Here is a 7,178-nt window from a genome sequence, read left to right as displayed (position 1 = left end):
GTTTTAACCTGTATAATTGGCTGATCCAATTTTAATAATCAAAATGTAAAAAAGGTAATTGTTATACGGTTGATAGGAAATAGCCACAAACTTCATTTCAATGTTAAATTTTAAATAAAGTTGTCTAATTAACAATACGATTCAATGTTACTTCAATTTTGAAACATCTAGATAAGTTTTAATGGAAACTCACATGCTTAGAATCATTTTTATTTAGGAGCATACCTGTGTATGTATTTCTTGATGTTTGTTGAGGTTGGGATGACGATTATTGTTGTCAAATAGTTTGATTGCAGCTGTTTTACATCTGTCAAGGTGTAAGTTTTTTTATTTGTTAGTAATAATACTAATAACAATATAAATAATAACACACACAAAAATAAGGCACTTAAAGTCCTATCTAGTGTTGAATCTTACCAAAACATGTTTTCCCAATTGTTGATGTTTACGGGGAAGAATTTGCAAACATGACTTTAACTTCTGCAAATAGGCAGCTATAATCAAACAGAAGGTTCAAAAATATCAAAAGGTAAAGATTAATCATATTGCCTAACTTAACTACGCATTGAAATGCAACATTTCTGAATAAAAACTTTCATTAACAACTAATGTTGCTTAACACTAAATTGATAGCAACATCAAATTGAGGATAAAATTAGGGTTACCTTTGATTTTGAGATACTTAGATAGTGAAAAACTGATGACCGTCATGTTCACCTTCTTCACAATCTGTGGTTTGTGCTTGCACGTAACCGACAACACGATTAGCTCAGCAACCTTAAAATTGTGAGCTTCGGGGGGATGGGACCATCGTGATAATAAACACAACCTTAGGTTAAAACAAAGATGACTTTCCCCAATTAACAAAGATGATACATAAGTCAAATTCGAGATCGAAATTACCTGGATAAGAGGTAGACCAGTGTTATGGGCCTAGCAAAACAACCAGCAAGACCATGCATGAGTAGTTGAGTACTGGAGAAGACCCATGCATGCATTTTTATTTGATTTAGTTATTTACTTTTTAGTGTTTACTTTTCAAGTTAAGTTAGTGGTGTGAGAATAATGGAATTCGTGGGTTATGCTTGGCTTTCCATGTGCACATGTTTTCCATTTTTCTAGGTAGTTGGATTAGTAGTGGAGTAGTTGATGATAATATTATTCAGAAGAAATTATCTAAATGTTCCATCTATTTAATAATCTAGATTCCTCCTATTTTATTTAGGTCAATCGATTATCGGTTGGAACCACAACAGTGGTATCAAAGCTGCCGTGATCTCCCCGGACACATGGCTGCTCAAACTCTATCCGAAACTGAGTTCTATCAATGGATGAACGAATCCCTTGTGAAACTCGAGTCTCAGTTGCAAACGCTTTGCAACGAGTTCCGATCAATTCGAACCACGTGGGAAGCCCCCGACACATCAGTTTTCGCTCTAGCTCCGCCGTTACCTTCCACCACCGCACCACTTGTTCCGTTACCCTCTTCCACCGCAACACCACCACCTGCCTCCCTACCACCCAAACAATCCCTTTCAGCCGGGTTGTCATCACCAAAACGAGCGCCCTCAATTGTACCGTCCACATCCATTTCTGTCCCTACCAAAACTAAACTTCTCATCATACCACCACCAATTCAAACGTACAATGATATCTTCAAACCAAAATCCCACTTAACCTTAATTCAAAGGGGGTGTCCAAGTAATCAAGGTACCAAACCCAGGAGTGTGGAACACATACGTAGAAACTTCACCACATCCATTTTCTTGGGTCTTGTGAGCAAAGAGAAAGCCTATGAGGAGGTAACCGGAAAACCCGAATGGCACCCACCGTGGCGTTCCGTTACAACCGCTCCAAATGTTATGGGTAGAACCGATTGGCGTCCACCGTGGGGCTTCACTAAAACTGTTCCGAATGCTGCTGGGAGAGCCGAGTGGCGGCCACCGTGGTGCACCGCTAATGATCCGACTTAATCCTTGAGGACAAGGATTGTTTAAGTGGGGCGGATTGTTATGGGTCAGCAAAACAACCAGCAAGACCATGCATGAGTAGTTGAGTACTGGAGAAGACCCATGCATGCATTTTTATTTGATTTAGTTATTTACTTTTCAAGTTAAGTTAGTGGTGTGAGAATAAAGGAATTCGTGGGTTATGTCTGGCTTTCCATGTGCACATGTTTTCCATTTTTCTAGGTAGTTGGATTAGTAGTGGAGTAGTTGTTTGTACCCTTTAAAAGGGATTTTCCAATTTGATAATATTATGCAGAAGAAATTATCTAAAAGTTCCATCTATTTTCTAATCTAGATTCCTTCTATTTTCTTTAGGCCAATCGATTATCGGTTGGAACCACAACAACCAGCGCAAAGGTTCTAAAGAAACTGATCGAAGCTCTAAGAGGAAATCACTATCAGACGATTAGTATGAGAGTAGGAGGTTTTGAGCCGATCAAACCCATCAATGGTGTGTGTGTGTGTGAGAGAGAGAGAAAATTTGTTGAGGTGATGGTGAGAAAGGAACGGGACATGTGGGTTGAAGGTGTGATAGAGAGGCGGTGAAGAACAGGTGAGTGCTGTACATGTTTGAATGCTGGATCTACAACTTCTTATGCACAAAGACCTTTGCAAGTGTAATATATATAATTCGTACATGAGTTATGGTGAAAAACTCTTAAGTAGGGCTCTTTATTAATTTGATTAGTTTTCATTAGAGTTTATGTCCTAATTAAATTTTTAACTAAAAAAGATTCTCACCATCCATAACTCTTATTCATTTCCATGTGTCTCAGTTTTAGAATGCTAAAAAAAGTATTAGCTTCAAAATACTTGCTATGTTGATGTAATATCTATTTTTCTATAAAAAAATTACTATAAAAAAAATACAAGAAAAAATGTATGCATACATAAAGAGTTCTTGGTGAAAAGAAAGTCTTGAATACTCATATATTGAGAAATTATAGAGATGGAGTTTCTCAATTCGATTTCTCTACCTTTCATTCTTTTTATTTTTTCATAAGTTCTAACACTAAAATTTACCTGATGTAACCTCGGGCGCGTTGACATTTTCGGCAGTACAAACTGCTTCGGCTGTTGTACCCTGGGAGACATACGTGTTGTCTTATGAGAATTTGTTTCAAGGGAAGCGTGTTGAACACGTGCCTCAGCCTCAATCGTCAAATATTGTTTTGTTCATTCTTACAGTCAAAGAGACTACTAGATCCCGTTGCTGTAAAAATGAAAATTTTAATTTTAAGTTATTGTCAGGAAGATTACAAGAAGATGTTGATGAATAACAAGTTGAACACTTTATAATTTGAAATTCTTGAGTTGAATCATTTAACATATTTATTATGTTTTTCATTGTTCATTTTTATTTTTTATTATGATATTTGTATTACTTATTTTCTCAAGTTAATAGCGAGAATATTATTATTATTTACATTAAATTTAATATAAAAAAGTGACTCATATTCCTACAATTTTCCAACGCTATAAGAACCTTATAACGGTCGGTGTGCAATTTGGTTTCACCATTGGATAGTCCCCGGTTAGGTAAGAGCTCGGGATGAAACCAACTAGCCAAGTATTATAATCTTTAGAAAACGGAGATATAGTTGTTAATGTTTATAAAGAAAAAGTATTAATATTTTTACACGAAATGTTTAAACATTATTCTATCATTTATTTTACAAAATAAAAAAATATAAAAAAATAATCTATTCTACTGTTACTGATCACAATGAAATGTAATGTTGTTCTTCCACTATCATCATCATGTGTCCAACTTTGAATCATCCGATTCTTAAGGGCTAGGCTTCTTGCCAAAGTTTCGGCTGTAGTGGCCGCATTCAAATTAGAAGATACGACACAACAAGAAAATGTACAACGTGGTCTTGAAAACGCCGATAAGGTTCAAATGAAGGATGACTACATCGATAGGCCGATGTGATGAAGGGAGTTTAGATAGAGATTTCGGATGTCCAATGAATTATTTTTAAAAATTGTTGCAAATATAAACGCTAATGGTTTTAAGAAGGGTTAGATGCTGAAAAAGAGTTTCCAGTCACTGCAAAAGCGCACATATGTGATTAATCAACTCACAACCGGCAATTTTCCTTGTATATGCTAGGACCTAAAGCAAATCCCTATAGTATTCTTTTTTAAATGTGATTGTTATTTTATACGGCAAAAAACTTTTACATGCACCAACTAGCGCAACGTTGCACTTTTGTATGATGCACATATAAATAAACATGGCCTTTGAAGAATACTTTGCCAGCATCGACAATACACATTGGGTTTCAAGAATGTGCCCAACGAGTTTACAAAGCTAATATATGAGAGGTAATCATTGATAACCAACAATCATGCTCGAAGTAGTGGCGTCATATGATTTAAGGTTTTTCATGCGTACTTTGGTGTTGTCAATTAAAATGACATTAGTATTCTCAATCAGTCACTATTATTTACTAACGATATGCATGGAACAATGTGTCACACCCCAACCTACGACCCAACATATCGGGGCGCGACATAATTTCTGTCATAGCTCAAACATATTAGAAATAATAATAAGTGTCAATTTCTAATTCATTCATTCAAATCATCGTAAAAAAGAGTTTCACAAAACAAAATAATTCAAAACATTACATGTAAGTCCTTAGAAACGGATCTTTCAATGTGATATTAACGATCTCATGGTTATGCGGAAAATAGCACGAGATGATTCAAGAAAAACAATTGAACACGTAAAGAACACACACGAGATGCTTCAAAACACTTATATTATAACGTAGGGTGCTTAAGCACAAACTTACACAATCACATGTTCAATACACACTATGAGCGGCCAACCTTAACCCTAGATACAATGCATGTATATATAGGGAATACACCCTAGCCCTACAAAAGCCCAAAGCCCACCGAGATCACTAGGATCTCGGTTTATATACAAGCCCAAAACGCAAAACTAACAAACCCAAAACTAAAAGTACAAACCAATCTAGTATAGGCCCAACAATCTCCCCCTTGGTTTGTATCTTCATCCTTAATCATGCTCCATAATGTTCGCATCTGCCTCTTTCTATCCACCAAACCACAATCCCATTCTAATAATCGATCCCACCATTTTCGTATACTCTTTAGCAGCAAGCTCGAATAGTGGCTCAGCCATGATCTGAAAATTGCTAAGAATCTTGATATCTCTTTTGTGGAATTTGAGTAGGTCATGTGGATCGACAAATCGAAATTGTCCCTTTCGTAGACGAACGATAACTGTAGTGGTTTCACTATCATACGTCCAAAACTTCATTTCATCAAGAGACCTCTCTAGAATAGAAGTAGACAATGGAATGTGAGTATCTTTGTTGGTTGCGGGCCACATCACATTGACCATCGTCTTTCTGGTCTTTGGATCTCGAACTCCCCTAGCCTTCTTCAAGAATGACTCAGTTGTTGACATATTTGGAAATCTTTGATCGACTTGCTTCCTCACTAAGTTCCAGAAGTTTGTAGCTCTCTCGTCATGGTTTGGGTTGTGAAACAGAGCATTGATGAGGTCGCTAAGATTCACCTTCGTCCATGATCCAAAATCTTTCATTTTCTTATAATACTCAGTGGTCCCGGACTTTCGTTTCACCCACCACATGGAGTTATCAACATCGAACCCCCAAGACATAATTCCGGACCTGTCGCCATACTTATCAAAAAGCCTTTTTATAGTTCAAGAATAAACTTATCTGGATGAGCATAAGATTCCACGTTTTTTATTCGAATTCTTCATGATAAGAATCTTCTTTTAAATTCTGTCAGATTGTTCGGTTTTTCTTAAAGGTGCAGAAAGATACTGTTCCACTGGTTCAATGCATCGCTATTTGAAGTCGGATGTCCACTGGAACCACCACATTGATCATCAACAGGTTTCTTTGAAGCAACGTCTTCACCGCTCTTGAATTCATCTCCCAACATTTGAATAAGCTTATGTTGGAGGTCAAGGTACATAGCAGTGAGACCACCCATGTTATATTGAAGCTCTGTGATCTTCAAATATTTATCTGTGTTGCTAGATTCAAGCTCTTGGATGCGCACATCCTTCACAACTGACTCTTGTTCGAGGTCAAAGACTCGACGTTGTAATACATGTACATCCACAGGTTCAGAATCAAGTGTAATTTCCTTGCCCCTGCATAACTTTATCTTGCATATAAAAAATGTGAGCAATATTTTCAGCAGCGCTTGATTACTGACCAATCGGGTTAGATGATCTCGATGGCTCGTTAATAGATAGAATATCAGACTCAAACTCGAATTCTTCAGTAATATCATCGAAAATTTGTTCTTGAGTCTGAGGTTCAGTAGAGGGTGGGCTTGAATCAACATGATGTTCTGGTTGTTGGCTTGATGGTGTAGTTTCAGCAACTAGCACACCGGGTCTTGGATCTTTCTTTTTTCGCTTTCGCGGTATAAGATCGGTGGCTGGTTGATGGAGGCCCAAGTATTGAAGAACGTGCCATGTTGTATTTGGAGGCCCATGATCGTGTATCCAAAGGTGGCCCACGAAAATGGGCATAACTTGACCCACGAAGCTCCGTTTTAAGCCCATTACCAGTCAAATCGAAGCTTGAGATGAGGAGCACATTGTGGCAAATCCCTATGGCGGATTGGCCCAAGTCCTAAGCCCAAAAACCCCTCCTAAATAAAGTTATGGGCCTTTTTATGTTTTTTTGTCAGTTTTTGCATTTTTCATTTTGGGTTTGTGTTTGGCTCATGGCCTTTTTAGGGCCCATTTCGTATTTGGAAGTCTTTTTATATTCTAGTAATGTAATATGAAAAGTTAGACTCAATTTGGATAATAAAGTTTTTTCTCTTCAATTTCCCCTTGACCTTTGGGTGGGGTTTGGGAGATTTGAGAAGTTCTTCACGGGTATTCTTAGAATCAACATGAATCGATCTTCGTTATTGTTTCACCGCTGCATCTTTTGGTATCAAAGTCGAATTTCTGGCTCACAATGCCTCCAAGGAGACAGAGACCGCTCGATGAGGTTACGTACGAGAGTTGGAACAATGATTTATTGCACGGGTGGAGCAACGATTGGATCAAGTGGTTGATCAACTCATTGATCGAATGGTTGACTTGATGAATCGTAGAAGCAGACCCCTGAAAACAGGGAGGGGCGTGACTTT

The sequence above is a fragment of the Bidens hawaiensis genome, unplaced genomic scaffold (genome assembly GCF_021521415.1).
Source record: "Bidens hawaiensis isolate Kalapana, Puna unplaced genomic scaffold, B.hawaiensis_p1.1 tig00020886_1, whole genome shotgun sequence".
Lineage (NCBI taxonomy): Eukaryota > Viridiplantae > Streptophyta > Magnoliopsida > Asterales > Asteraceae > Bidens > Bidens hawaiensis.
Note: the sequence above shows the minus strand (reverse complement) of the source record.